Source organism: Arachis hypogaea, chromosome 14 (genome assembly GCF_003086295.3).
Source record: "Arachis hypogaea cultivar Tifrunner chromosome 14, arahy.Tifrunner.gnm2.J5K5, whole genome shotgun sequence".
Classification (NCBI taxonomy): domain Eukaryota; kingdom Viridiplantae; phylum Streptophyta; class Magnoliopsida; order Fabales; family Fabaceae; genus Arachis; species Arachis hypogaea.
Window position 1 is genome coordinate 81,096,688 of NC_092049.1, and position 25,492 is coordinate 81,122,179.

The 25,492-nt window shown below is 39.6% G+C and overlaps 2 non-coding genes across 2 annotated transcripts; both read right to left on the reverse strand.

Annotated features, from left to right (window-relative positions):
• Window positions 1–752: 752 nt before the first annotated feature.
• LOC112745108 (small nucleolar RNA R71) lies at window positions 753–860 on the reverse strand. Its single transcript, XR_003173052.1, has one exon. It is a non-coding gene; the product is annotated as a small nucleolar RNA R71 (small nucleolar RNA).
• A 10,542-nt stretch (window positions 861–11,402) lies between these two features.
• Window positions 11,403–11,510, reverse strand: LOC112745220 (small nucleolar RNA R71). Its single transcript, XR_003173158.1, has one exon. It is a non-coding gene; the product is annotated as a small nucleolar RNA R71 (small nucleolar RNA).
• Between the last annotated feature and the right edge of the window lie 13,982 nt (window positions 11,511–25,492).

Below are 25,492 nucleotides of genomic sequence, written 5' to 3' on the forward strand. Positions count from 1 at the left end.
ATCATATCTTTTTGATTTCTAATTTCAAAATCTTTTTCAAAAATCACTTAATTTCTTTCCCAATCTTAATTTTTGAAAATCTCAATCAAATTTTCAAATTTCTTTCAAAATCTTTTTAATTTATTTTTGAAAATTCTTCCCCTCTTCTCACATCCTTCTATTTAAGAGACTAACACTCCTCCTCAAGGTGCAATTCGAACTCTATCCCTCTTGATAAGTTCGAATTCTCTTCTATCTACCTCCTCCTTCTATTCTTCTTTTCCTCTGACACCTCAAGGAATCTCTATGCTGTGACATAGAGGATTCTCTACTTTCTTGTTCTCTTCTCTTTCATATGAGCAGGAGCAAAGATAAAGGCATACTAAAAACAACAATGCCAACAATGCAAGGAAGGTGCTTGGTGACTTTACTGCACCTACTCCCGACTTTGAGCTTAAGCCTCAATCCCTGCCATTGGAGCAAACAACTTTGAGCTTAAGCCTCAATTTGTTTCTCTAATGCAACAGAATTGCAAGTTTTATGGACTTCCATTGGAAGATCCTCATCAGTTCTTAGCTGAATTCTTGCAAATCTGTGACACTGTCAAGACCAATGGGATTGATCCTGAGGTCTACAGACTTATACTCTTCCCTTTTGCTGTAAGAGACAAAGCTAGGACAGGGTTGGACTCACAACCTAAAGAAAGCCTGAACTCTTGGGAAAAGCTAGTCAATACCTTCTTGGAAAAGTTCTTTCCACCTCAAAAATTGAGTAAGCTTAGAGTGGAAGTCCAAGCCTTCAAACAGAAGGAAGGTGAATCCCTCTATGAAGCTTGGGAAAGATACAAGCAATTGATCAGAAGGTGCCCTTCTGACATGCTTTTAGAATGGAGTATCACAGGTATATTCTATGATGGTCTGTCTGAACTATCCAAGATGTTATTGGATAACTCTGCTAGAGGATCTCTTCATCTGAAGAAGACGCCTACAGAAGCTCAGGAACTCATTGAAATGGTTGCAAATAACCAATTCATGTACACTTCTGAAAAGAATCCTGTGAATAATGGGACAACTCAGAAGAAAGGAGTTCTTAAGATTGATACTCTGAATGCCATATTGGTTCAGAATAAAATATTGACCCAACAAGTCAATATGATTTCTCAGAGTCTGTCTGGAATGCAAGCAGCAGTAGGCAGTACTAAGGAAGCTTCCTCTGAAGAAGAAGCTTATGATCCTGAGAACCTAGCAATGGAAGAGGTGAATTACATGGGATAACCCTATAGAAACACCTATAATCCTTCATGGATAAATCATCCAAATCTCTCATAGAAGGATCAACAGAGACCTCAACAAGGTTTCAACAACAATAATGGTGGAAGAAACAGGTTTAGCAATAGCAAGCCTTTTCCATCATCTTCTCAGCAACAGACAGAGAATTCTATGCAGAGCCACTCTGACTTAACAACCATTGTCTCTGATCTAATCAAAATCACTCAAAGTTTCATGACTGAAACAAGGTCCTTTATTAGAAATTTGGAGGCACAGGTGGGTCAGCTGAGTAAGAAAATTACTGAACTCCCTCCTAGTACTCTCCCAAGCAATACAGAAGAGAATCCAAAAAGAGAGTGCAAGGCCATAACCACAACCCACACGGCCGAACCTGGAGAGGAGGAAGAGGCAGTGATCTCCAATGAGGAAGACCTCAATGGACGTCCACTGGCCTCCATGGAGTTCCCTGATGAGGAACCATGGGAATCTGAGGCTCACACAGAGACCATAGATATTCCATTGAATTTACTTCTGCCATTCATAAGCTCTGATGAGTATTCTTCCTCTGAAGAGGATGAAGATGTTACCGAAGAACAAGTTGCTAAGTACCTTAGAGCAATCATGAAGCTAAATGCCAGGTTGTTGGGTAATGAGACTTGGGAGGATGAACCTCCATTGCTCATGAAAGAACTGGATGTATTGACTAGGCAGAAATTACCTCTGAAGAGACAATACCCTGGAAAATTCTCAATCCCTTGTACCATAGGTACCATGATGTTTGAGAAGGCTCTGTGCGACCTGGGGTCAAGTATAAACCTTATGCCTCTCTCTGTAATGGAGAAGCTAGGGATCATTGAGGTACAAGCTGCTAGAATCTCACTAGAGATGGCAGACAATTCAAAGAAACAGGCTTATGGACTTGTAGAGGATGTCTTGGTAAAGGTTGAAGGCCACTACATCTCTGCTGACTTCATAATCCTAGAGACTGGGAAGTGTATGGATGAATCCATCATCCTTGGCAGACCCTTCCTAGCCACAGCAAAAGCTGTGATTGATGTTGACAGAGGAGAATTGATCATTCAAGTGAATGAAGACTCCCTTGTGTTTAAAGCTCAAGGATATCCCTCTGTAACCATGGAGAGGAAGCATGAAGAGCTTCTCTCAATACAAAGTCAAACAGAGCCCCCACAGTCAAACTCTAAGTTTGGTGTTGGGAGGCCACAACCAAAATTTAAGTTTGGTGTTGAACCCCCACATTCAAACTCTAAGTTTGGTGTTGGGAGGTTCCAACATTGCTCTGAACATCTGCGAGGCTCCATGAGAGCCCATTGTCAAGCTATTGACATTAAAGAAGCGCTTGTTGGGAGGCAACCCAATCTTTAATTATCTATGTTAAAATTCTATTTTCTTTTGTTATTTTATGTTTTCTGTAGGTTGATGATCATGTGAAGTCACAAAACAATTGAAAAAGCAAAAACAGAAGGAAAAATAGTATTAAAAACAGAACACCCTGGAAGAGAAACTTACTGGCGTTTATTCGCCAGTAAAGGTAGCAGAATGGGCGTTAAACGCCCAGTCTGGCACCATTCTGGGCGTTTAACGCCAGAAATGGGCACCAGACTGGCGTTTAACGCCAGAAAAGGGCAAGAAGCTGGCGTTAAACGCCAGAAATGGGCAGTAGCCTGGCGTTTAACGCCAGGATTGGCAGAAAGGGGCATTTTTGCACGCCACTTGGTGCATAGATGAGATATCCTTGACACCTCAGGATCTGTGGACCCCACAGGATCCCCATCTACCCCACCTCTCTCTCTATTCTTCACCCATTCACCAATCACCTCAATAACTCTTCCCTAAAAATCCCTCACCTATCAAAACCTACCCTCTTCTCCATAATCTCTTCACCAATCCATATTCATCCATCATAAAACCCGACCTACCTCACCATTCAAATTTAAACCACTTTCCCTCCCAAATCCACCCATACATGGCCGAACCATAACCCCCTCTCCACTCCTATATAAACCCTTCTTCACTCCTTCATTTTCACACAACCTAAACACTACTTCTCCCCCTTGGCCGAAACACAAAGCCCCCTCCATCTCCTCTATTTCTTCTTCTTCTACTCTCTTCTTTCTTCTTTTGCTCGAGGACGAGCAAACCTTCTAAGTTTGGTGTGGTAAAAGCTAAAGCTTTTTTGTTTTTCCATAACCATTTATGGCACCAAAGGCCGGAGAAACCTCTAGAAAGAGGAAAGGGAAGGCAAAATCTTCCACCTCCGAATCATGGAAGATGGAGAGATTCCTCTCAAGGGTGCATCAAGACCACTTCTATAAAGTTGTAGCCAAGAAAAAGGTGATCCCCAAAGTCCCTTTTACGCTCAAAAAGGGCGAATATCCGGAGATCCGACATGAGATCCGAAGAAGAGGTTGGGAAGTTCTCACCAACCCCATTTAACAAGTCGGGATCTTAATGGTTCAAGAGTTCTATGCCAATGCATGGATCACCAAGAACCATGATCAAAGTGTGAACCCGGACCCTAAGAATTGGCTTACAATGGTTCGGGGGAAATACTTAGATTTTAGTCCGGAAAATGTAACGTTGACATTCAACTTGCCAATGATGCAAGGAGATGTACACCCCTACACTAGAAGGGTCAACTTTGATCAAAGGTTAGACCAAGTCCTCATAGACATCTGTGAAGAGGGTGCCCAATGGAAGAGAGATTCAAGAGGGAAGCCAGTTCAACTAAGAAGGCATGACCTCAAGCCCAGGGCTAGGGGATGGTCGGAGTTCATCCAACGCTCGATCATTCCCACTAGCAACCGGTCTGAAGTGACTATAGACCGGGATATCATGATTCATAGCATCATGATTAGAGAGGAAGTAGAAGTTCATGAGGTTATATCCCAAGAACTCTACAAGGTGGCGAACAAGTCCTCCACTTTGGCAAGGTTAGTGATGAGCGGATAATTTATACGCTTTTTGGCATTGTTTTTAGTATGTTTTTAGTAGGATCTAGTTACTTTTAGGGATGTTTTTATTAGTTTTTATGTTAAATTCACATTTCTGGACTTTACTATGAGTTTGTGTGTTTTTCTGTGATTTCAGGTATTTTCTGGCTGAAATTGAGGGACTTGAGCAAAAATCAGATTCAGAGGTTGAAGAAGGACTGCTGATGTTGTTGGATTCTGACCTCCCTGCACTCAAAGAAGATTTTCTGGAGCTACAGAACTCAAAATGGTGCGCTTCCAATTGCGTTGGAAAGTTGACATCCAGGGCTTTCCAGAAATATATAATAGTCCATACTTTGCCCGAGTTTAGATGACGCAAAAGGGCGTTGAACGCCAGTTCTATGCTGCAGTCTGGAGTTAAACGCCAGAAACACATCACGAACCAGAGTTGAACGCCAAAAACACGTTACAACTTGGCATTCAACTCCAAAAGAAGCCTCTGCATGTGTAAACTTCAAGCTCAGCCCAAGCACACACCAAGTGTGCCCCGGAAGTGGATTTATGCATCAATTACTTACTTTTGTAAACCCTAGTAGCTAGTCTAGTATAAATAGGACTTTTTACTATTGTATTTACATCTTTGGATTATCTTTTGATCTATTGATCACGTTTGGGGGCTGGCTATTCGGCCATGCCTGAACTTTCATCACTTATGTATTTTCAACGGTAGAGTTTCTACACACCATAGATTAAGGTGTGGAGCTCTGCTGTTCCTCAAAGATTAATGCAAAGTACTACTATTTTTCTATTCAATTCAACTTATTCCGCTTCTAAGATATCCATTCGCACTTCAACATGAATGTGATGATCGTGACAGTCATCATCATTCCCTATGAACACGTGCCTGACAACCACTTCCGTTCTACCTTAGATTGAATGAATATCTCTTGGATTCCTTAATCAGAATCTTCGTGGTATAAGTTAGAACCCATGGATGGCCATTCCTGAGTTCCGGAAAGTCTAAACCTTGTCTGTGGTATTCCGAGTAGGATCTAGGAAGGGATGGCTGTGACGAACTTCAAACTCGCGAGTGCTGGGCGTAGTGATAGACGCAAAAGGAGGGTGAATCCTATTCCAGTATGATCGAGAACCTCCAGATGATTAGCCATGCCGTGACAGAGCATTTGGACCTTTTTCACAAGAGAGGATGGGATGTAGCCATTGACAACGGTGATGCCCTTACAGAAAGCTTGCCATGGAAAGGAGTAAGACTGATTGGATGAAGACAGCGGGAAAGCAGAGATTCAGAGGAACGAAAGCATCTCTATACGCTTATCTGAAATTCTCACCAATGATATGCATAAGTATTTTTATCTTTACTTTCTGTTTATTTATTATTATTATTCGAAAACTCTATAACCATTTGATATCCGCCTGACTGAGATTTACAAGGTGACCATAGCTTGCTTCATACCAACAATCTCCGTGGGATCGACCCTTACTCACGTAAGGTTATATTACTTGGACGACCCAGTGCACTTGCTGGTTAGTTGTGCGAAGTTGTGAAGTTATGTTTGGACCATGATATTGTGCACCAGTTTGTTGGCGCCATTGCCAGGGAGAGAATGAACAACAAATTTTACAACCTCTGAGTAACAATTTCGCATACCAAGTTTTTGGCACCGCTGCTGGGGACTGTTCGAGTTTGGACAACTGACAGTTCATCTTGTTGCTCCGATTAGGTAATTTTTTTTTTGTTTTATTTCCAAAAATTTTTCAAAAATCTTTAAAAAATTCCTCATCTGTTTTCGAAAATTATTCTAAATTTTTAAGAATGAATTCTAGCGTTTCATGAAGCATGTTGAAGCCTGGCTGGCTGTAAAGCCATGTTTAATTCTTTTGGATAGGGGCTTCCAACCATCAGCATAGAGGCAAGTTAATTTGGATATCAGCTGTTGCATGCCTGATTTATATCCTAAAGCTGACTGGCTATTAAGCCATGTCCAACCCTTTGATTGGAGCTTTGGGCTAATATTGAAAGATTCCTGGAATTCTTCTTAAAAATTTTGGAATCCTTATTTTTCTTTTTCACATTAATTTTCAAAAAAAAAAATTTAATAAAATCATAAAAAAATAAAAAAATATTTTGTGTTTCTTGTTTGAGTCTTGAGTCAATTTCAAGTTTGGTGTCAATTGCATTTTTTTTCTAAAAATTTATGCATTTTTCGAAAATTCATGCATTCATAGTGTTCTTCATGATCTTCAAGTTGTTCTTGGTAAGTCTTCTTGTTTGATCTTGATGTTTTCTTATCTTGTGTCTTTTCTTGTTTTTCATATGCATTCTTGAATTCTTAGTGTCTAAGCATTAAAGATTTCTAAGTTTGGTGTCTTGCATGTTTTCTTTGCATCAAAAATTTTTCAAAAATATGTTCTTAATGTTCATCATGATCTTCAAAGTGTTCTTGGTGTTCATCTTGACATTCATAGTGTTCTTGCATTCATCACATGTTTTGATCCAAAATTTTCATGCATTGAGTCTTTTTCATGTTTTTCTCTCTCATCATTAAAAATTCAAAAAATCAAAAAAAATATCTTCCCCTTTTTCTCTCTTAAATTTCGAAAATTTGGATTGACTTTTTCAAAAATTTTTAAAATCTAGTTGTTTTTATAAGTCAAATCAAATTTTCAATTTAAAAATCTTATCTTTTTCAAAATCTTTTTCAAAAATCAAATCTTTTTCATTTTTCTCAATTATTTTCGAAAATTTAAAAAATCTTTTTCAAAAATCTTTTTCTTAATTTTATATCATATTTTCGAAAATATCATCAACAATTAATGTTTTGATTCAAAAATTTCAAGTTTGTTACTTACTTGTTAAGAAAGATTCAAACTTTAAGTCCTAGAATCATATCTTATGATTTCTTGTGAATCAAGTCATTAATTGTGATTTTAAAAATCAAATCTTTTTCAAAACTAATATCAATCATATCTTTTCAAAATTATTTTTTTATCTTACCTTTTTCAAAATCATATCATTTTAATCATACCTTTTCATATCATATCTTTTTCAAATATCTTTTCTAACTTCTTATCTTCTTATCTTTTCAAAATTGATTTTCAAATCTTTTTCAACTAACTAACTAACTTTTTATTTATTTCTTATCTTTTTCAAAACCACCTAACTAATTTTCCCTCTCTAATTTTCGAAAATTATCTCCCTCCTTTTTCAAAATTCTTTTAATTAACTAATTGTTTCAAATTTTGATTTTAATTTTATTCCCCCTTTAATTTTCGAAAATCACTAACTCTTTTTCAAAAATTATTTTCGAAAACTTGTCTCCCTCATCTCCTTCTATTTATTTATTCATCTACTAACACTTCATCTCACCCAAATTCGAACCCCCTCTTCCATCTGTGTTCGAATTTTCTCTTCTTCCCTTCTTTACATTACATTCTTTTCTTCTTCTACTCACACAGGAGAACCTCTATACCTCGGTAAAAAGGATCCCTATTATTATTATTTTTCTGTTCCCTCTTTTTCATATGAGCAGGAGCAAGGACAAGAACATTCTTGTTGAAGCAGACCCTGAACCTGAAAGGACTCTGAAGAGGAAACTATGAGAAGCTAAAATACAACAATCCAGAGATAACCTTACAGGAATTTTCGAAACAGGAAGAGGAGATGGCAGCCGAAAATAATAATAATGCAAGGAGGATGCTTGGTGACTTTACCGCACCTAATTCCAATTTACATGGAAGAAGCATCTCCATCCCTACCATTGGAGCAAACAACTTTGAGCTGAAACCTCAATTAGTTTCTCTGATGCAGCAGAACTGCAAGTTTCATGGACTTCCATCTGAAGATCCTTTTCAGTTCTTAACTGAATTCTTGCAGGTCTGTGATACTGTTAAGACTACTGGAGTAGATCCTGAAGTCTACAAGCTCATGCTTTTCCCTTTTGCTGTGAGAGACAGAGCTAGAATATGATTAGACTCTCAAACTAAGTGATACGTTACCTCAAACCTCGGCCGCCCGAGAAACTCGGCACGTGAGCAGCTAAGATCGGCCTCACGTCAGCTCCCGATAAGCTCGGCACGAAGGCAGATAAGCTCGGCCTCACCCATTCGAAAAAATAGGAAACGTGCTCAAACAAACTGAATCACCAAAACTGAATATTATAACCAACCTACAAACTAGGACTTATCCAGCAACGGGTAAAAATAACTCCTATAAAACCGAGCTAATATCCTTGGTTAGGTCTCAGGTTCTATCACTCTCACTCTTCTACTCTTTACTCTTAACTCCCTCACTGAGAATCATTACTGACTTGAGCGTCGGAGTATCTTGTGCAGGTATTCCCGCCGCGGTGTTTGACTTATCGGCCGACGTAAAGCTCTTCCTCTTCGGTGTTAACTCACTCAGAAGCACTTAAGCTCGGCCTCCCTAGTGTTCGGACGAACCACTTGGTGCCCACCGTGGGGCCGAAATACATCTAACCCCACTTTTTCCTTTTTTTAGTCTTTTGCTCTTTTTTGCAGGATTCTCAATCCTCGAACATTGCTGACAAAGAAAGTCCACAACTCACACAAGCTGAGCTTCTAGCCCAAATCGCTGAACTTCAGGCAGAAGTGCGGAGAATAGCCGAGCTATCAATGCAGAACAATGGAGAAAGCTCCAAAAGCTCGACTCAAGGCAACACAGATCCCTTAAACATCACTCCGCAAAAGGAGAAGCTTACCCTCGACAACCCTTTCTCCGACGAAATCACCAAGTTCCAGATGCCGAAAAATTTTGTATTACCTACAGCGCTGGAACCGTACAAGGGGTTCGGTGATCCCCGACCTCACATCAAAAAGTTCCAATCCATGATGTTCTTTAACGGCGCTAACAATGAGCCTGTGCTTTGCCGGGCTTTTCCTACTTATCTTGATGGTGCTGCATTATTGTGGTTTTCTAAACTATCTGCAGGTTCGATTTCCTACTTTGAAGAATTGGCGAGATCTTTTATCGACTATTTCGCATCATCAAGGATATACGTTCACGGATCGGACTACCTCGGCACAATCAAACAAAGACAACACGAAGGTCTAAAAGACTACATGACCCGATTTGCCGAAGCCACTATGGAGATTCCAGACTTAGACCCCGCAGTCCACTTACATGCAATCAAGACCGGCCTCCGACCCAGAAAATTTCGAGAAACAATTGCAATAACCAAACCAAAGTCACTTGAGGAGTTTAGAGAGAGGGCCACGGGCCAGATGGAAATAGAAGAGCTTAGACAAGCTCAGCGGATCAATAAACCAACTCAATCAAAAGAAGATGACCAGGAGGATCTTTGTGAATCAATAAATTGATCGGCAAGAGACTTATACCCTTCAAGCACTACTAGGCAAAGAACTATGGCTCGAAGATGTACTCTTTTTTCCACTCACACGACTTTTTCCTACATCGGATTTTGCTTGGAAAGCTTTTTAATGAGGCACTTTCATCCTATATCTTTTATATTAAGAGGGTAATTCTCAATAAAGAGTATATTATTTTTAACTTCATCATTCTTTATTTTTATCTATGCCTTTAGTTCAGCTATTGTTTACGCTCTACACATATTATGGCAAACTAATATTAAAGTCGGCATACAAAAACAAACCGACAGTTATAAGTCGGAACCAATCTAACAAATCAGCAACCATAAGTCGGAGTCAATACAACAAGCCAACACCTATAAGTTGGAATCAATCCAAACAAACCGACACCTATAAGTCGGAATCACTCCAAACAAACTGATGATTATAAGTTTGAATCAATCAAAGCAAACCGACACCTATAAGTCGGCGCCATTCCAACAAACAATCATCTATAAGCTTGTTCAAAAATATATTGAAATAAGCAACCCATTTTCCCATGACAAACTTGTCAAATTTTATTTTCAAGATTATCAGGTTGATCTTGGGGGCTAATCCTCATATCTTCGAATTATAACACAACCGCATCTCTTCTATATCCTGCCGAGTTATACCTCAAAAGCTCAACCTGCTTCTCTTAAAAATAAACAGGTCAAGCTTGGAGGCTATGATCTGGTCACTATAACTCGGCGAATACAAACTATAATTCGGAGATTAGGTCTAATCTATCCTTATAAGTTGGCCACGTAAGCTATAGATCGGCCACTTGAAAATTCAAAGCAGAGTAGTTCGTGATCCATCCGTATAAGTCGGCCGCATGTGCTATAACTCGGCCATGTGCAGCAAATTCAAAAAGAGAACGGTTACTTGTTGAGAACCCTAAAAAGACCTTTTCAAAGAAGTCACAAAATGATTCTCTGCGAGATTCTCGGACCGTATCCATGCCTCATGGTACATAACGTATACCTCGGCTATCATAACAAACGTGTACCTCAGCACAAAACAAAATCAAATAATAACAACCCGCAAAATCCGGACGAGCTATGTAAAGCTCGGAACCACAACGAACAAGTCAAACGTTATCCTTATGGATAACTTCGGCAAACCCGGAGAATCCCGAAACTAACTCCAACTAAGCAACCTCAAACGCCTATATAAACAGATGTAAGGAATGTACATGACAACAACTCCGCGACTGAGGCTTGCGATATCATTTCGAAAGCTCGCCTTAGTCCTGTCCAAACCAAGGCAAGCTTGGGGGCTATGATACGTTACCTCAAACCTCGGCCGCCCGAGAAACTCGGCACGTGAGCAGCTAAGATCGGCCTCACGTCAGCTCCCGATAAGCTCGGCATGAAGGCAGATAAGCTCGGCCTCACCCATTCGAAGAAATAGGAAACGTGCTCAAACAAACTTAATCACCAAAACTGAATATTATAACCAACCTACAAACTAGGACTTATCCAGCAACGGGTAAAAACAACTCCTATAAAACCGAGCTAATATCCTCGGTTAGGTCTCAGGTTCTATCACTCTCACTCTTCTACTCTTTACTCTTAACTCACTCACTGAGAATCATTACTGACTTGAGCGTCGGAGTATCTTGTGCAGGTATTCCCGCCGCGGTGTTTGACTTATCGGCCGACGTAAAGCTCTTCCTCTTCAGTGTTAACTCACTCGAAAGTACTTAAGCTCGGCCTGCCTAGTGTTCGGACGAACCACTAAGGATAGCCTGAACTCTTGGGATAAGCTGGTCAAGGCTTTCTTAGCCAAGTTCTTTCCTCCTCAAAATCTGAGTAAGCTTAGAGTGGATGTTCAAACTTTCAGACAGAAAGAAGGTGAATCCCTCTATGAAGCTTGGGAGAGATACAAGGAACTGACCAAAAAGTGTCCTTCTGACATGCTTTTAGAATGGACCATCCTGGATATATTCTATGATGGTCTGTCTGAATTAGCTAAGATGTCATTGGATACTTCTGCAGGTGGATCCATTCACCTAAAGAAAACGCCTGTAGAAGCTCAAGAACTCATTGACATGGTTGCTAATAACCAGTTCATGTACACTTCTGAAAGGAATCCTGTGAATAATGGGACGCCTATGAGGAAGGGAGTTCTTGAAATTGATACTCTGAATGCCATATTGGCTCAAAATAAAATATTGACTCAGCAAGTCAATATGATTTCTCAGAGTCTAAATGGAATGCAAGCTGCATCCAACAGTACTCAAGAGGCATCTTCTGAAGAAGAAGCTTATGATCCTGAGAACCCTGCAATAGCAAAGGTAAATTACATGGGTGAACCCTATGGGAACACTTATAATCCCTCATGGAGAAATCACCCAAATCTCTCATGGAAGGATCAACAAAAGCCTCAACAAGGCTTTAATAATGGTGAAAGAAACATGTTTAGCAATAGCAAGCCTTTTCCATCATCCACTCAGCAACAGACAGAGAACTCTGAATAAAATACCTCTGATTTAGCAACCTTAGTCTCTGATCTATCTAAGGCCACTCTGAGTTTCATGAATGAAACAAGGTCCTCCATTAGAAATTTGGAGGCACAAGTGGGCCAGCTGAGTAAAAGGATCACTGAAATCCCTCCTAGTAATCTCCCAAGCAATACAGAAGAAAATCCAAAAAGAGAGTGCAAGGCCATTGAATTGACCATCATGGCCGAATCCAAGGAGGAGGGGGAGGACGTGAATCCCAGTGAGGAAGACCTCCTGGGTCGTCCAGTGATCAATAAGGAGTTTCCCTCTGAGGAACCAAAGGAATCTAAGACTCATCTAGAGACCATAGAGATTCCATTGAACCTCCTTATGACATTCATGAGCTCTGAAGAGTATTCTTCTTCTGAAGAGAACGAAGATGTTACTGAAGAGCAAGTTGCCAAGTTCCTTGGTGCAATCATGAAGCTGAATGCCAATTTATTTGGTAATGAGACTTGAGGAGATGAACCTCCCCTGTTCACCAATGAACTAAATGCATTGGATCAACTGAGATTGCCTCAGAAGAAACAGGATCCTGGAAAGTTCCTAATACCTTGTACCATAGGCACCATGACCTTTGAGAAGGCTCTATGTGACCTTGGGTCAGGAATAAACCTCATGCCACTCTCTGTAATGGAGAAACTGGGAATCTTTGAGGTACAAGCTGCTAAAATCTCATTAGAGATGGCCGATAATTCCAGAAAATAGGCTTATGGACAAGTAGAGGACATGTTAGTAAAGGTAGCAGGCCTTTACATCCCTGCTGATTTCATAATCCTGGATACTGGGAAGGATGAGGATGAATCCATCATCCTTGGAAGACCCTTCCTAGCCACAGCAAGAGCTGTGATTGCTGTTAACAGAGGTGAACTAGTCCTTCAATTGAATGAGAACTCCCTTGAGTTTAAAACTCAAGGACATCCTTATGTAAACATGGAAAAGAGGCACAGTAAGCTTCTCTCAAAACAGAGCCAACTAGAGTCCCCACAGTCAAACTCTAAGTTTTATGTTGGGAGGCCACAACCAAACTCTAAGTTTGGTGTTGAACTCCCATATCCAAACTCTAAGTTTAGTGTTGGTGAGTCTCAACAATGCTCTGAACATCTGTGAGGCTCCATGAGAGCCCACTGTCAAGCTATTGACATTAAAGAAGCGCTTGTTGGGAGGCAACCCAATTTTTATTTAATTATATTTTTTATTAGTTATATGTCTTCATAGGTTCATGATCATGTGGAGTCACAAAAACAACTGAAAAAAATTGAAGAAAAATCAAAAACAGCAGAAGAAAAATCACACCCTGGAGGAAGGACTTACTGGCGTTTAAACGTCAGTAAGGAGCATCTGGCTGGCGTTCAACGCCAGAAATATGCTACATCTGGGCGTTGAACGCCCAGAACAAGCATCAGTTCGGCGTTTAAACGCCAGAATTGCATGCAAAGGTGTTTTACATGCCTAATTGGTGCAGGGATGCAAATCCTTGACACCTCAGGATCTGTGGACCCCACAGGATCCCCACATACCTCCACTCACCTTACCTCCTCATAATCCTATATCACCCTCTCTCTCCATTCACCACTCACATCCATACAACCCACCTACACCCACCCACTCAAATTCAAACCATCAACTCACCTCCATATCTTCTTCTTCTACTACTATTCTTTCTTCTTTTGCTCGAGGGCGAGTAATATTCTAAGTTTGGTGTGGTAAAAGCATAGCTTTTTTTTGTTTTTCCATAACCATTGATGGCACCTAAGGCCAGAGAAACCTCTAGAAAGAGGAAAGGGAAGACAAAAGCTTCCATCAAGGGTCTATAGCTCAGTGGTAGAACATTTGACTACAAATCAAGAGATCCCTGAGATACCTCAGGAGATATATTTTCCTCCACACAATTATTGGGAGCAACTAAAGGTGGAATATCAAGAGCCCTCCATCATCCTTCATGAAATTAGAGAAGATCAAAGAGCAATGAGGGAAGAGCAACAAAGACAAGGAAAAGACATAAAAGAGCTCAAGGACATCATTGGTTCCTCAAGAAGGAAACGCCACCATCACTAAGGTGAACTCATTCCTTGTTCTCAAATTTTCTGTTTTTCGTTTTCTTATGTTTATCTATGTTTGTGTCTTTATTACATGATCATTAGTGTCTAAGTGTCTATGCCTTAAAGTAATGAATATGAATTCATCACCTCTCTTAAATGAAAAAAAAAAATTTTTAATTCAAAAGAACAAGAAGTACATGAGTTTCGAATTTATCCTTGAATTTAGTTTAATTATATTGATATGGTGACAATACTTTTTGTTTTCTGAATGAATGCTTGAACAGTGCATATGTCTTTTTGAAGTTGTTGTTTAAGAATGTTAAATATGTTAGCTCTTGAAAGAATGATGACAAGGAGACATGTTATTTGATAATCTGAAAAATCATAAAAATAATTCTTGAAGCAAGAAAAAGCAGTGAATACAAAAAGCTTGCAAAAAAACAAAAAAGAAGGCAAAAAAAATAGAAAGAAAAAGAAAAAGCAAGCAGAAAAAGCCAAAAGCTCTTAAAACCAAAAGGCAAGAGCAAAAAGCCAATAACCCTTAAAATCAAAAGGCAAGGTAAATAAAAAGGATCCCAAGGCTTTGAGCATCAGTGGATAGGAGGGCCTAAAGGAATAAAATCCTGGCCTAAGCGGCTAAACCAAGCTGTCCCTAACCATGTGCTTGTGGCGTGAAGGTGTCAAGTGAAAACTTGAGACTGAGCGGTTAAAGTCAAGGTCCAAAGCAAAAGAAGAGTGTGCTTAAGAACCCTGGACACCTCTAATTGGGAACTTTAGCAAAGCTGAGTCACAATCTGAAAAGGTTCACCCAATTATGTGTCTGTGGCATTTATGTATCCGGTGGTAATACTGGAAAACAAAGTGCTTAGGGCCATGGCCAAGACTCATAAAGTAGCTGTGTTCAAGAATCAACATACTGAACTAGGAGAATCAATAACACTATCTAAACTCTGAGTTCCTATAGATGCCAATCATTCTGAACCTCAATGGATAAAGTGAGATACCAAAACTATTCAAGAGGCAAAAAGCTACAAGTCCCGCTCATCTGATTGGAGCTATGTTTCAATGATAGTTTGGAATTTATAGTATATTCTCTTCTTTTTATCCTACTTGATTTTCAATTGCTTAGGGACAAGCAACAATTTAAGTTTGGTGTTGTGATGAGCGGATAATTTATACGCTTTTTGGCATTGTTTTTAGTATGATTTTAGTAGGATCTAGTTACTTTTATGGATGTTTTTATTAATTTTTATGTTAAATTCACATTTCTGGACTTTACTATGATTTTGTGTGTTTTTCTGTGATTTCAGGTATTTTCTGGCTGAAATTGAGGGACTTGAGCAAAAGTCAGATTCAGAGGTTGAAGAAGGACTGCTGATGCTGTTGGATTCTGACCTCCCTGCACTCAAAGTGGATTTTCTGGAGCTACAGAACTCAAAATGGCACACTTCTAATTGCGTTGGAAAGTAGACATCCAGGGCTTTCCAGCAATATATAATAGTCCATATTTGCCCGAGTTTAGACGATGCAAAAGGGCGTTGAACGCCAGTTCTACGCTGCAGTCTGGAGTTAAACGCCAGAAACACGTCACGAACCAGAGTTGAATGCCAAAAACACATTACAACTTGGCGTTCAATTCCAAAAGAAGCCTCTGCACGTGTAAACTTCAACTTCAGCCCACTCACACACCAAGTGGGCCACGGAAGTAATTTATTCATTAATTACTTACTTTTGTAAACCCTAGTAGCTAGTCTAGTATAAATAGGACTTTTTACTATTGTATTTACATCTTTGGATTATCTTTTGATCTATTGATCACGTTTGGGGGCTGGCCATTCGGCCATGCCTGAACCTTCATCACTTATGTATTTTCAACGGTAGAGTTTCTACACACCATAGATTAAGGTGTGGAGATTTGCTGTTCCTCAAAGATTAATGCAAAGTACTACTGTTTTTCTATTCAATTCAACTTATTCCACTTCTAAGATATCCATTTGCACTTCAACATGAATGTGATTATCGTGACAGTCATCATTATTCCATATGAACACGTGCCTGACAACCACTTCCGTTCTACCTTAGATTGAATGAATATCTCTTGGATTCCTTAATCAGAATCTTCGTGGTATAAGTTAGAACCCATGGATGGCCATTCCTGAGATCCAAAAAGTCTAAACCTTGTCTGTGGTATTCCGAGTAGGATCTGGGAAGGGATGGCTGTGACGAACTTTAAACTCGCGAGTGCTGGGCGTAGTGACAGACGCAAAAGGAGGGTGAATCCTATTCCAGTATGATCGAGAACCTCCAGATGATTAGCCATGCCGTGACAGAGCATTTGGACCTTTTTCACAAGAGAGGATGGGATGTAGCCATTGACAACGGTGATGCCCTTACAGAAAGCTTGCCATGGAAAGGAGTAAGACTGATTGGATGAAGACAGCGGGAAAGCAGAGATTCAGAGGAACGAAGCATCTCTATACGCTTATCTGAAATTCTCACCAATGATATGCATAAGTATTTTTATCTTTACTTTCTGTTTATTTATTATTATTATTCGAAAACTCTATAACCATTTGATATCCGCCTGACTGAGATTTAGAAGGTAACCATAGCTTGCTTCATACCAATAATCTCCGTGGGATCGACCCTTACTCACGTAAGGTTTTATTACTTGGACGACCCAGTGCACTTGCTGGTTAGTTGTGCGAAGTTGTGAAGTTATGTTTGGACCATGGTATTGTGCACCAGTTTGTTGGCGCCATTGCCAGGGAGAGAACGAACAACAAATTTTACAACCTCTGAGTAACAATTTCGCATACCAGTTAGCCTTCCCTCATCTCATTTGTCACCTTTGCAATTCGGCTGGAATTAACATAAAGGAAGACATCCTCATTGGGACAAGCCCATCACTACAAAAAAGATGTAGCAAACAAGAGAACCTCACAAAGAGCATGAGGAAATTCCTCATCATGAAATCCCTGAGATGCCTCAAGGGATGCATTTTCCTCCACAAAACTACTGGGAGCAAATCAACACCTCCTTGGGAGAATTAAGTTCCAATATGGGACAACTAAGGGTGGAGCACCAAGAGCATTCCATCCTCCTCCATAAAATTAGAGAAGACCAAAGAACTATGAGGGAGGAACAACAAAGGCAAGGAAGAGACATTGAGGAGCTCAAGCACTCCATAAGATCTTCAAGAGGAAGAAAAAGCCGCCATCACTAAGGTGGACCCGTTCTTTAATTTTCTTGTTCTTTATTTTTCCTGTTTTTCGAATTTTTATGCTTATATTTATCTATGTTTGTGTCTTTATTACATGATCATTAGTGTCTTAGTGTCTATGCCTTAAAGCTATGAAAATGAATCCATCACCTTTCTTAAATGAAAAATGTTTTTAATTGAAAAAGAAAAAGAAGTGCATGAATTTCAAATTTTAAAACAGCTTAGTTATTTTGATGTGGTGGCAATACTTTTCTCTTTCTGAATGAATGCTTGAATAATGCATATTTTTGAAATTGTTGTTCAATGAATGTTAAAATTGTTGGCTCTTGAAAGAATGATGGAAAAGGAGAAATGTTATTTGATAATATGAAAAATCATAAAATTGATTCTTGAAGCAAGAAAAAGTAGTGAAAAGCTTGCAAAAAAAAAAGCAAGCAGAAAAAGCCAATAGCCCTTAAAAACAAAAGGCAAGGGTAATAAAAAGGATCCAAGGCTTTGAGCATCAGGGGATAGGAGGGCCCACAGGAATAAAATCCTGGCCTAAGCGGCTAAACCAAGTTGTCCCTAACCATGTGCTTGTGGCGTGAAGGTGTCAAGTGAAAACTTGAGACTGAGCGGTTAAAGTCGTGGTCCAAAGCAAAAAGAGTGTGCTTAAGAGCCCTGGACACCTCTCACTGGGGACTTTAGCAAAGCTGAGTCACAATCTGAAAAGGTTCACCCAGTCATGTGTCTGTGGCATTTATGTATTCGGTGGTAATACTGAAAAACAAAATGCTTAGGGTCACGGCCAAGACTCATAAGGTAGCTGTGTTCAAGAATCAACATACTTAACTAGGAGAATCAATAACACTATCTGGATTCTGAGTTCCCATAGAAGCCAATCATTCTGAACTTCAAAGGATAAAGTGAGATGCCAAAACTGTTCAAAAGCAAAAAGCTAATAGCCCCGCTCATCTAATTAATACTGATCTTCATAGATGTTTTTGGAATTCATTGTATATTCTCTTCTCTTTATCCTATTTGATTTTTAGTTGCTTGGGGACAAGCAACAATTTAAGTTTGGTGTTGTGATGAGTGGATAATTTATACGCTTTTTGGCATTATTTTTAGTATGTTTTTAGTATATTTTAGTCAGTTTTTATTATGTTTTTATTAGTTTTTAAATAAAAAATCACTCTTCTGGACTTTACTATGAGTTTGTGTGTTTTTCTGTGATTTCAGGTATTTTCTGGCTGAAAGTGAGGAACCTGAGCAAAAATCTGATTCAGAGGCTGAAAAAGGACTGCAGATGCTGTTGGATTCTGACCTCCCTGCACTCGAAGTGGATTTTCTGGAGCTACAGAAGCCCAATTGGCCCGCTCTTAATTGCGTTGGAAAGTAGACATCCTAGAGTTTCCAGTAATATATAATAGTCCATAATTTTCTCGAGATTTGATGGCCCAAACAGGCATTCCAAGTCAGCTCAAGAATTCTGGAATCAAAACGGCAGAACTGGCACAAAAGCTGGAGTTAAACGCCCAAACTGGCACAAAAGCTGGCGTTTAACTCCAAGAAAAGTCTCTACATATGAAAGCTTCAATGCTCAGTCCAAGCACACACCAAGTGGGCCCGGAAGAAGATTTCTGCATTAATTACTTATTTCTGTAAATCCTAGGCTACTAGTTCTCTATAAATAGGACCTTTTGCTATTGTATTTTCATCTTGGTTCTTCAGGTTCCCTCTCTGGGGCCGAAGCCAATGACCACCATTATCACTTTTGTATTTTCAACGGTGGAGTTTCTACACACCATAGATTAAGGTGTGGAGCTCTGCTGTTCTTCATGAATTAATACAAGTACTATTGTTTTTCTATTCAACTCAAGTCTATTTCTTCTCCAAGATATTCATTCGCACCCAAGAACATGATGAATGTGATGATTATGTGACACTCATCACCATTCTCACCTATGAACGCGTGACTGACAACCACTTCCGTTCTACATGCAAACAAGCTTGAATGTATATCTCTTGAGTTTCTAATCTAAGATTAGAACCTTCGTGGTATAGGCTAGAATTATTGGCGGCCATTCCTGAGATCCAGAACGTCTAAACCTTGTCTGTGGTATTCTGAGTAGGATCTAGGAAGAGATGACTGTGACGAGCTTCAAACTCGCGAGTGTTGGGCATGTGACAGACGCAAAAGGATCAATGGATCCTATTCCAACATGATCGAGAATCGACAGATGATTAGTCGTGCGGTGACAGCGTGCGTAGAACATTTTCACTAAGAGGACAGGAAGTAACCATTGACAACGGTGATGCCCAACATAAAGCTTGCCATGGAAAGAAGTATGAATGATTGGAAGAAGGCAATACGAAAGCAGAGGTTCAAAAGGAACAAAGCATCTTCATACGCTTATCTGAAATTCCTACCAATGAATTACATAAGTATCTCTATCTTTACTTTATGTTTTATTTATCTTTTAATTATCAATCCTCCATAACCATTTGAATCCGCCTGACTGATATTTACAAGATGACCATAGCTTGCTTCAAGCCGACAGTCTCCGTGGGATTGACCCTTACTCATGTAAGGTATTACTTTGACGACCCAGTGCACTTGCTGGTTAGTTGTGCGGAATTGTGACAAAGTGTGATTCACGTTTGAGAGCTCCAAGTCTTTGGCACCATTGTTGATGATCAAAATTTCATGCACCACATACTAAGAGAACATAAATACAATTCATGTCATGTTACTCTTAGAGCCTTGAACAAATCTTTTTTACACCACATGGCCACAAACTAAGTTTGGTATCACCAATGCTGCATACATAAACAATTAGCTAGTCAGTTGATTTGCATTCATGAATAGCACGTAGTTATTTAGAAACAAAAACTTTAAAAAAGTAGTTATTCTTTCCCTTTAAAATTTTGCCGCCATTATCCAAAAAAGTTATTAATTACATTCTTTTTTTAGGAGAAATGAAAGGAAGATTGGAAGGAATTGATGGGATAATTGAAGAAGAAGGGTTCGGCCACTTCACAAAGGGGGACTATACACATGTCTTCAAAGGGAATACATTGGGAAGTGTTGCCATGCAACATTGGAAGAACAACACCCTTGGAAATCGAACCAACCCCATCATAAAGTTGATGATCCTTGTGCTCATCCCATGCTAAACCCCATCCATTCATCACACGCCTACACAATCAATCCACACCTTTCATTTACTCACCACTTCTCTATATAAGTGGTTCTTATTCCGTACCCCCTTCACATTCCAATTCCCATTCTTTGTACTTCTCACTTTCGGAACCCAACACCTCTTACACCATCAAAGACACTCTCACCCACTCCCTCAATTACACCTTACCCTAACGAGGCCGAATTCCATCAGTCATCCACACCCTTCAACACCTTCATATATCAAAAGTTACCCATGGCATCATTAAGCTCCAAAAGGCGAAAGGGAAAGACACTAGTGGAGAGCATTCCTTTTGACGAAGGAAGATTCATGACCGCTTTCCATGAGCTTCAATTCGAACGTATCAAGCACAAGAAAGTACTGCCAGAGCTGACGTTCCAATTCAACTATGATGAGTGCCCGCAGATTGGAAAGAAGATTGAATAGAGGGGTTGGCAAGAACTCACGAACCCGAAAACAAAAATAAATACAAATCTCATTAAAGAGTTCTATGCCAATGTGGCCAGAGAAGACAATACCAAGGCTCCTACCTTCAAAAGTTACGTGAGAGGAACATAGGTGGATTTCAGTCCCAATGCTATAATAAGGACTCTTCGTCTGAGATCACAACCCTCTGATAAGCCAAGTTATCAAGCAAGAATAAGTAATGGCCCCGACAATAATGAGCTTGAAGAAATTATGAATGACACGTGTGTCATAGGAGCAGATTAGGAGAGGTATTCAAATAAGAGGCCACGGTTCATCAGAAGAGGAGACTTTATCCCGAAAGCCAAGGGATGGTTTGAGCTTGTGAGAAGATCTATCCTCCCAGCCTCAAACAATTCTGAGGTCAACATTGCTTGAGCTACCATGCTACATTACATTTTGAGCGGTGGAGACATCAATGTACATGAAATTATAGCTGAGGGAATCCAAGAGGCAACCGAAAAGAGTAATCCGAGTGCTCGGCTTTTGTACCCCAGCACCATTATGAGACTATGTAAGAGAGCCAAGGAGGTCTTCGAAGACAGCAATCCACATTGGGTAAACCCTGGGAGGTTAGTTACGCTCCTGCGTATAACTTATGTGGCACCCGCCCAACAACAAAGAAGGCCTCAAATAGGGAAAAGAACATCACAAGAAGGACCTCACCAAGAAGAATTTCATCAAGAAGAATACCAGCAAGAAGAGTACTATGATCCAACCAATATAAATCAGGGCCACATTCAAGGAGCCATTGAGGACTTGGCAAGGAGATATATGGAAGGGCAAGAGCAACAACTACACCTTCAATCCCAACGAATGGATTGTCAGGAAGAACTACTTGCTAACTTGATGAATCAACAAGGAGAGTGGTAGAAAAAACAAATGGAGCAGCAACAGGAACACTATTCCCAGCTCACTCAGGCCATCAATCAAGTGACTGAAAGGCAAGAACGTCAAGATAAACACCTTCAAGAACTCAACCAGCGTCAGCTAGCTCAGACGAAAGCATTCAACGAGTTTAGCGTGCTTAATGAAGGACGACAACTACATAGGGAAGAATTCAACATAAACACTAAAGCCAAGTTGAACTATATAACTGGGCATATGCATAATTTACACTCTGAAATCCCCTGATATGATACAGTTCAAAAGGATCTAACAGAACAAGAGGAAAGGAAGGTGAAACAACAGAAGGAAACATTGAAAAAGAAGATGGAAGATGCTGGCTTTTGGAAAAAGTTGATTGGAAAAAGCAAGGAAAATGGGGGTTCAAGCACTCAAGAAGGACATAAAGAGGACAAACAAGAGAGAGAGCATGGGTAGCCCCATGAGTAAAAGGTGGTGGAGTTCCCTCTTCGTTTTATCTTTTTCAAGTCTAAATAAGGAAAATCATGTATGAAATAGAACATGCTTCCATAGTAGCTTAGGAACTTTCAATTCTATCTTTAACGTTTTCAATTGTTAAGTCTATGTGTGCTAGCCCAAGTTACCTGTTTTCATTTTCATCCTACTTACTTGTTTGCTTGCCCTTTAAATTTAATGAAAGAGAATGCTATGAAAAGAAAAACCAGAGTAGGGTTCATATTGTGGAGTAAGTTCTCAAGGTTTGTGGTGTGATAATAGGTTAGCTAAGTTGGTTCACCTATATGGTATGAGGGCACTTATGTGTACTGAAGAACAAGCTTGAAGCACATTCTATAAGACCAGTTAAACAACAAGATCCTAATAAAGAAAAAGAAAAGAACAATAAGAGTTGAAAAAGAAAGAAAAGTAATAAGAAATAAGGCTAGGCACCAAGGGTTTGAATCTTGAGGGATGTGTCTGTGGTGCTCTTGTACCAAGGATCTGCTTGGATGAATAAGTTCTTAGGAGTGCTTCATCACTTGGTAACTTGGGTTAACTAACCTGGGATTATCAACTGAAAATCCACTATCAAGAGCAACCTTGTTACAGAATATTTAGTAACCCAAAGAGGTGCTGAACACCAATACCTCAAGGAAAGAAAATAACAAACCATGTGCCTGTGGTGTGCATGTATGGGGGAGAGAGACTTGAGGGAGTAAGTTCTTAGGGGTGTTTCAACACCTAGCACCTTGAACCAACTGGCTCGGGAGTGTTGGCTGAAAGCTTATCTTAAGGAGTTGCCCCTCACAAAGCACTTAGCCTAAGAAATGCAATAAACCCTGAAAAGAAAGGAGGATCAAAGAATAAGGATCTCATAGGATGCAATCAAGCAAGTATTCAAAAGCATGATAAGGACCTGGAAACCAGTAAAGGAATGAACCTAAGTTGCTATGCATGAAACCCCATAAACCAAGAGCTTTGCTTCTATAATAAGAACTTATTTCTCTTTTTCTTTCATTCATCATTCTTATGTTTCAGTACTTGCTTAGGGACAAGCAAGTTTTAAGTTTGGTGTTGTGATGCCAGGGCATTTTGGCCAGTTCCACTGACCTTTTCTTTACTGTTTTAGGGTATTTTCATGCATTTTCTTAGTAAATAAGCAAGTTTTGGGTAGATATTCACTTACATCTTGACTCAAGCAAACATTGTGAACTTTACATGATTTCATGAGAATTATGCATGAATTGAATGACAAATTGGATAATGCATGATCTCATGACTTAGAATAGAGCTTTGATGCACTTTAATTGCTTGATTTCAGGACAAAGGAAGCAAGGAAGAACCACGTTAGTAGCCACGTTAGTCTAATTAACGTGACCACTAATGTGGAATGGGGGCTAGCTTGCAACGTTAATGAGAAAAGTGATCGCCAATAACGCCTTCAAAAGCCATTATAGCCCACGTTAGTTGCCACGTTAATTACATTAACGTGGAAGCTAACGTGGAGGAGAAGTGAAGCTCCAACGTTAGTGGTAAAAGTGAATACCACTAACGTTGGAAAAAGGGGCACACTTGGCCACGTTAAGAGTCATGTTAATTACATTAACGTGAACTCTAATGTGGAAGGAACAAGGAATTACCAACATTAGTGACACTCACCTTTGTCACTAACGTTGGATTAAGCCACTATTGCCCACGTTAGTTGCCACGTTAATTACATTAACGTGGAAGCTAATGTGGAAGAAGAATTGATGGGCCAACGTTAGTGACACTCACCTTTGTCACTAACATTGGAGATGGCAATCACCACCACGTTAGTGGTCACGTTAATCTAATTAACGTGAACTCTAACGTGGGAAGGAGGGGCGTTTGGAGCATTAGTGACAAAGGTAAGTGTCACTAACGCTCTCGAAGCTTAGGCATGCCCATGTTAAGGGTCACGTTAGTTATACTAACGTGAACTCTAACGTGGGAAAAAGGGGCAATAAGCAACGTTATTGGAAAAGGTGAATGCCAATAACGTTTGCGAAGGACCAAGAGGCAACGTTAGTGGTCACGTTAGTGCCACTAACGTTGAAGTTAACGTGGATCATTTTTGGCTTGGAACGTTAGTGAAAAAGGTGATTGTCACTAATGTTCTCGAACCCATATTTTCACTTAACGTTAACACCACTAACGTCCTAACTAGCACCCATGCCTAACTCACACTTTTTCTGCAAGCAAAGCTGAGCCCACTGAAGACTGCAACTGCTTCAACTAAAGATCCAAAGGCCCATATCCATGACTTGAAGAGCCAACTAGAAGATTAGAAGAGTAGTATATATAGGAGTAGTTTTGAACTAGTAAGGGAGCTTTTGGCATTTTGGAGAACTACACTCTGTATGTTTTACTTTCTCTGCAATTTCTAGTTTTAGTTTCTATAATGTACTTTTCATCTATGCTTTCCATTCCCAGAGCTATGAACAACTAAACTCCCTTCATTGGGTTAGGGAGCTCTGTTGTAATTTGATGGATCAATAATAGTTTTCATTATTATTCTTCTTTCTTTTCTCTTGATTTTACTAGAAAGCTTTCAATCTTCATCCAATTGGGTAGTTGTCTTGGAAAAGAAGCTATTCATACTTAGATCTCTTTGAAATCTTGGAAGAGGAATGAAGAGATCATGCTAGAAATGCTTTTTTATGTTGGACCAAATTGGGGTTTGGATGGACATAGTGACATATAATCCTACCAACACTTTGATTTGGGAATACATGTTGTATAATCAGTGACCATACTTCATCTCTTCTCATGAGCAATTAGACCAAGGAATTGACTATTGATCAAGATTTGAGAGATTGAATTACCAAGGAATTGGAATTCAATCACTTAAGATTGCCAAGGAGATCAATGAATGCATTGATTGAGGAAGAGATGAGAATGAACTTGATCCAGAGAATACAACATCTCCTGAGACCAATGAATCCCCCATTTCTAATCTTACCCATTCTCTTTACTTTCTGCCATTTACTTTTATGTTCATTTCCCCAAATCCCCATTTAAGATTCTGCAATTTATTTTTCGCCATTTACATTTTGTTCTTTGTTTCCAGCATTTACACTTTCTGTTATTTACTTTCCCACTATTTATGTTTCTGCAAAT